Below are 7500 nucleotides of genomic sequence, written 5' to 3' on the forward strand. Positions count from 1 at the left end.
TGGACAGTATTTACAGTTGGTCTTGCCATTTCAGCAACTTGCCGGGCATTTGGCGTCCTAGGCAAAGATACCCTTGAGGATAATAGTGGTTAGACAAAGGCCAGCCTAAGTTCATGAAAAGAATTCTTATTTGGAAGATAGTTTGTCCCTTCCACTTCGGTTGTACTATATTCCATAGCACAAAAGCATTATATGCAGACACATCCACAACGTTATCAAACAATGCCATAGTCCATCTGTTTGTCACACGCTTTGACCTATAAGTTGCCATAAGATTGTCTAAATTATTCACTCCACCTTTAGTTGAATTGTAAAACTCCATGTCTGATTTTTTTTTCTTTTTTTCCTTGAAAGTAACACAATCATGAATGTTATTTACCAACAATACTACAGTTTTCCCTTTTCTGGGCGATATGAAATAGGGATACCATGGTATCCTTCAAAGGTAGAATATCAGTTCCTTCCTTTAGGGTTACATAACTCTATTCGGACATCTTGCCGATTTTTCCTAACAGTTCCAACAATAGTTTGTTTATGCACTTTCAGTTCCTTAGCTAAACTTAGCTTCAAAATAAGTTATCACAAATTACATTTCTACCTTTGAGGCTTTCTGTAAGTTGCAGCACTACACGTTTCCCTTGTTCACATTCTGCAGATTCCTCTTTACGCCCAGTGTAAAGTTCACCATTCTCTGCATCACATGCTGTCCCAATCTTTATCTCATATCTATTAGGTTTTGATGGAATATACTGCCTAAAGGGGCATTTACCTCTAAAAGGAACCAGTTGCTCATCTATAGTGACATTTGATGATATATCATACATCAGAGGGGGTCTCTCCACCCAAGTATTCTAAATATCTGTAATAGGACCAATCTTGTCATTGCATCTCCTTCGTGATCTGGTTTCTTTATCATCATATCTAATGAACCTAGAATATTTCAAAAACGTTTCTAAAGACACTGCAGCTCGAATTATAGGACGCCCATATGTGTCATCCCAAGGACTCCTAAGTGACTCTCCATACCACTTACAAACTCCTGGTAGAGGCTGTAATCCATAAAATGCCTTTAGATGATCTGCGCTAATGATATTTCCTGTATTCAATACACGATTAGCTTCTGTTCGTCATTTCCAAAATTATATTGAATATTGTTGGACTGATGAATAATTCAAATACAGATAGTATATCTGATATTCTCGATGCTGAATAACGAGTGATACCAGGAGTTTGATCAATGAAATTTTTTGTGTTTGTCCTACCCGATGGCATATTTGCTCTCTCTGCAAACCATATGATATTTCCATTTTTAGATATGAAACTCATACTGAAAAACGGATGTTCTTCACCTCCATAGTCAGTATCAATATTTCCCTTTTCAGATGTGAAATTTAGACTGGAAAACGGCTGTCCTTCATCTTCACAGTCAGTGTCACTGACTGAGTAGTCATTAATTTCTGAAAGACGGTCACTCTCACCATCATCACCTTCTTCATCAACATTATCCCGACCATCAAACTTGACTACAGGAAAAGCTGTGGAATCTTGGAACACTAAAGAAATTGCTTGTTATTGTGTCGAAAAATTTTAACAATGAATTTTTCCCGGTAATTTTCTGATAGTACAATTTGATGCTCTTACTCATTTTTTCCCTGAATCATTATAGTTCAAAGAAAACAATGCTACAATAAGGGAAAGACTGACTTATCCATGGTTGATGAACTTCACTATGGAAGATATCTGAACCTTCTTTTGCTTCTGACTACACAACTTGTAAACAAGTGGAAATAGCTTTCCTTTGCAAACAAATGAAAGCTATTTCTACTGAAATAACAAATAATGAAAACATGAATACCAAATTTTGAATGGGTTACTTCAATAATCGTAACTATTTTTTATTGCAGTCAGTGAATAACTACGGCCAAATATAGCAAAAAGTAGGTATGGGTCATTTTTGACCCGAACATATTATTAGATGTTACTTTTTTTGTTGCACATTAACTACTGGGCATAAATTTACCAAACTTAGGAATCACGATACCCTTCTAAAGTCAGTAAAAGTCAAGGAACATGATGCTTCGATCTTAAGAAATAAGAAATATGATATTGCCAAATCGCTTTGGGTCAAAAAAAGACCCCTAACAGAACAGCAGGGTTAAATCTGATTTAATATTTGTTTTTCTTTTTTCTTTCTTTTTTGTTTGTACCATCCTTCTAAAGTCACATCAGAAGAAAAAGTGAATTCAGATTATGAACGTTTTTTTCTTCTAGATATCAGAATCTTGTCAGTAAGTATAGGAAAGGATTGTTATCCTGGCTTAATTTTCAGAGTAACAGACCAGTCACTTGTTTTTGTCTGATTTGATGAAACTTTAAGGGTACGTTGTTGGGGGTTGACATTACGTTCATACAACCTATTTTACTGTTCATGTTTTTCATATTTATTGTCATTAGGTTACTCCCTCATATTTTGTTTGGATTTCATATTGATTTTCACCGTTCCTGCGATGCCCAACGTCCCGTCGAGAGATAAAGAGGAGTGCAGAATGACACTTGATTATTCTGGACAAGACTTAGAGGCGGTATGCAAAATGCAATTTGTGAGAGGAAACGGAACGTTCGCAGAGAGTGGAAGCCCCTTCCTCCGATTTATCGTCCTTTCCTCCAGCCCTCAACCCGCTGCCTTCAAAATAAACAATACCAAGTTCAGGTTTTATTGACTCGTACCACTCCGATGCCTCCACTTCTACGCTTCCTTCATTCCGTATTTGCTCGAGACATCACTAACGTTATATAACTTCATCAGCTAGAAAATGAAAATTATATGAAGTGTCATAAGCTATGTTTACATTATACTAATGTACAGCCATTTCCAAAAGCCAGGCCTGGCTCGGAGTGATCATGCCCTTCTTGCCCTGAAAGTGGCCCACGTTCAAACAACCGATACATAGAGTAGTTCGAATGGGAGGAGGAGCGAAATTACGATAATCAGCCAGAGGAATGAATTAATGAATGAAATACTATATATGGACAAGAGAAGAGAAGAGAAGAGAAGAGAGAGAGAGAGAGAGAGAGAGAGAGAGAGAGAGAGAGAGAGAGAGAAGGGGGGCCGGGTGAGATGTAGTAGAGTAAGAGGAACGATAACAAAAGAAATGCATACAGTGTATGGAGCGAGAGAGAGAGAGAGTTTATTTCTGTTTAGTTAATCTGATGTGTATTTTTAAGACCTGTTTTAAGAATATATTATCTTATATTTTTTGGAAAATAATTATTATGAAATCTTATCACGTATTGTTTTAAATCTTTATCCTATTTTCTATATAAAAAGCCTTAAATATTGTTGGAACTGATTATTCATATTAATATTATTCAGACGAAAATATCCTTTTTCATTATCCTATAAGCGGCTGTATTCTCTCTCTCTCTCTCTCTCTCTCTCTCTCTCTCTCTCTCTCTCTCTCTATCTCTTCATCTGTTGTTCTGCCCTTCGTCTTATATCTCCTGGATCTACTATTTAAATAATGGTAAACGTTTGGTATGTTATTTGGATGTGGCCAAGGATCACAAAACCGTAAATGGCTACTCAACTAACTTGTGCTTGGCTGCATCATTTTTGCCCTAGATTAACTGAACTATAATTACCCGTATTACCAATAATATACAAATCTGGCCACAAAGATGTTACACACCAGGTTTTATACCGTGGGTTGCATGATTCATCAATTTTGCAAGGGTAATATTTTATTAATCTATGCTAGGAACACATTACGGAATATGCTAATCTAGTACCACAGGATTTATATTTGTGACATAACTTAATTGAGTTCCCAGTATTTGAGTGTGATGGGCCACTTGACTCCGCCTCTCGCTACCATCAAGGCTACTTAATAGAAAGTATTTTAATCTGCTATATTTCTTATCTTATATTATATTTATTATATTCTTTCTGAAACTCTTGGTGAATTATGTGAAATGAAATTCAGTGAATGTGTGCATCGGAGCCTTAATATAATGATGGTAGGGTATAAAGGATGTATACTATTAACATATTATCTAGTGTCTCAAATTATTGGGTGACAGTCTTTAGACCTGGGCAGATCGGTCACGTCTTAGCTAACCTGCCCCTCCCCCCAACCTCCCCAAAACCCACCCCGGCTCACGTTTGCTCACTCACTCACTGAAGACAATTTTCGAATAAGCATGTAGCTAAATTAAACTGCTTTTGATGCTCCTGGGTGCTACGATTCCTGAATTCCACTGGGCAAATATCCTTTTCTAAATATTTTAATTCACTCTAATTATTTTTATCCTGTGTCCATCTCTCTTTTGAGGTAGAGGCTTCAGAAGCCATATTGTTATAGCCCACTCATCAAAAAGAATGTCATGTGGTGATACGTTTTATGATTTCAGAAGCAGGAACTAGATTGCTCACAATTTTCCTTGTGAGCACAGAGGTATAAGTGTCATGTTAACGGTACTATTACTATTATTATTGTAACCGATAAGTGCTCATATCTTAGTATTTATTTTGTATCAGATCCTTTTGATCCTTCATCTTACCACTTATAGAGGCAATCGGAACTCTTAAAGCTACTCTGCTTGACAACGACAGCAACTTGTTAATCCTCACAATTGAGAATGCTGGTGATCATGGTATATTTATATTATTTTTTATTGCAATTCAGTCAAAGACATTCTAAATTTAGATGTACATAACATATATACATATATATATATATATATATATATATATATATATATATATATATATATATATATATATATATATATATATACTACTGTATGTGTGTATTAATTTGCATGTTTGTTTGTTTTTTTTGTTTGTTTGTATGGTGTTTTTACGTTGCATGGAACCAGTTGTATTGGAAAGGATGCCTGAAAATGTGTGTGTGAGAGAGAGAGAGAGAGAGAGAGAGATAATAAGTGAGAGGCATCAGCAGCCTTCCCTCCGCATAACTTGCAAATGCAACAAAGTTATGGATCATAATTTACATGACTGGCGAATAATCTCTTCAGCCACCGAGAGGGCCGCCGTAGTATATGACCTACTCTGACGATCGGAGGTGAAGCAATAACCATAAAAATTGTGTTAGGCGGAAGAGTCAATCATTTACATATTTTCTTTCACAAAGGGGAATTTACAAAGTTTTTAAAAATCAAATCCCCACAAAGTAACATTTCTTATTTATATACATTGCCTATTCATTTCATCACCGCCCACTCATCGCCACAACAAACTTATGCTGAAAATCGAAATTCTCTGAAAGACACCTTTATTTAAAATACAGTAAATAACAACAACAAGAATTACCCAATTACCCACAGATGAACCCAGGTATTAACTCATCTATTTGTCAAATTCAACGGTAATTTTAGTCATTAATAAGCTTACGATGCTGACAACTACCCTTTAAAAGTATTCCAAAAAAACATTTCATAATAGTCGGTTAAATACCAGATGCGGAAATAGCAAACGCGTCTCACTCTTCTTTGTATTTTCCTGCTTTAAATCAGGAAGAGAAAACCAACAACCACGTAGAGGCAGGAAACAGAAGACTCCAGGTGGATTCAGGGATGGAGATTTATTAATGCACTCAAAAAAGTTCAAAAAGATCGAGACAGTTATTTGGAATCGCATAAAACCGGCAGTGCACTACAGGCGAAATTAAATAAAGGCCTATATACTGGTAAGCGCATTCTTAGATTAGTCCAAAATTGTACTCTAAGAACTCCTATTGAATATTTACCCGGCATTTCTCATAACATAAAATTAAACAAACTTTCATTTTGTTTTTCTTCGCCTTCATGGTATTATTATCTTTAGCAATATATATATTATATATATATATATATATATATATATATATATAATATATATATATATTTATATATATATATATATATATATATATATATATTAAATTTACTGATATTTCTTCCAACACTATAAGAACAGTACTATAATGATTTCCTGACAAGGCAGACAATTAAGCTCTGAGGTCAGTTACTCATTTGAAATTCTTTATATTATAAATAAAATCCTAATCCAACGCGTACAACAACTAAACAGGTAGTCAGTCATAATTATCATTTGTAGCGAAGAGACATCCCATTCCGAAAACATACACGATAAATGTTTATACAAAAGTATTCTTCGTCACATTACTATGAAGTCACCATTATCATTACCTTCACTAGTATTATCCAGTATCATTATGTGTCAAAGAAAATAGTTTTTCTCTCTCTCATTAGTTTCAAGCGAATGTAAATGTCGTCCAAGCTGCTTTTGTCTGTTGAAATCCTCAACCAGGTCCTTAATTCCATATGAAATTAGTTCATAATTATTGAAAAGTACTCCTGTATGTATATATGGACAATATATTCAATGTATGCATTGATTTCGACAGGATTTTATTCCTTATATTCCTTAATTCTTATTATATAATATATATATATATATATATATATATATATATATATATATATATATCTATAATATATATATATATAATAATATATATATATATATCTATAATATTATAAATATAAAAGTTTAACCCTAGTCATTGTCATTAATCACTAGGAAAATCAAGCAAAGTGAGGCGTTCCTAAATACATCTTAGTTAAGCGTATACATACATCCAAAAGAGCAGTTATTTCCAAGCGGTGACAAATTCGTTTGATCAATGAAAGTAAAAATTGACATGAAAAATTCTTGAAAAGAATTTCTTTTCACGAAGGACAAAGGAACTTCAACAGTGAAGAGTCCGACGTTCTTACATTCTTTGAAATAGAATTAAAAGAGGCCTTAGTGGAATGATTGCCTAAAAACCGTTATTTTTTGGGGTAACTTTTCAACGGCTGTTAGACTGCAAAAAAGAGGAACATTGATCATCAATTGCAGATCTGTAAATGGATGTCGAGAGGTTTTGCCCGGATATTTTGAAGCTTCAAGAGGTTATACTATTAACACTTTTCGATTATGCAGAGGACAGAAAAATAGCTATGCAAAATTAAAATTTTTTTTAACTTGAACGATCGCTAATTCAAAGACTCACTACTCACTAACGTGTTCTTAAGAAAGAATTAGCTCACACTTTATATATATATATATATATATATATATATATATGTATATATATATATATATATATATATATATACATATATATATATATATATATATATATTATATATATATATATATATATATATATATATATATATATATATATATAAGAGAGAGAGAGAGAGCCAAGTAGCGGTTGACTTTTAAGGTGTTATAGTGCATCAGAATAAGAGTTCACGATTAGTTCACAATAAGGGTTGAAAACCTCTGGCGAGATGTAACTTGGGAATTTACCATTGTTCTCCGAGAGAGGGAGAGACAGAGACGCACAAAGGTATAGGATCGTTCCCATGGAACGTTCTGATTTTACAATTTATTCTGTGATAACCTCAAGTTTGAATGTAAACTAT

This window comes from Macrobrachium nipponense, chromosome 36 (genome assembly GCF_015104395.2).
Source record: "Macrobrachium nipponense isolate FS-2020 chromosome 36, ASM1510439v2, whole genome shotgun sequence".
Taxonomy (NCBI): Eukaryota; Metazoa; Arthropoda; class Malacostraca; order Decapoda; family Palaemonidae; genus Macrobrachium; species Macrobrachium nipponense.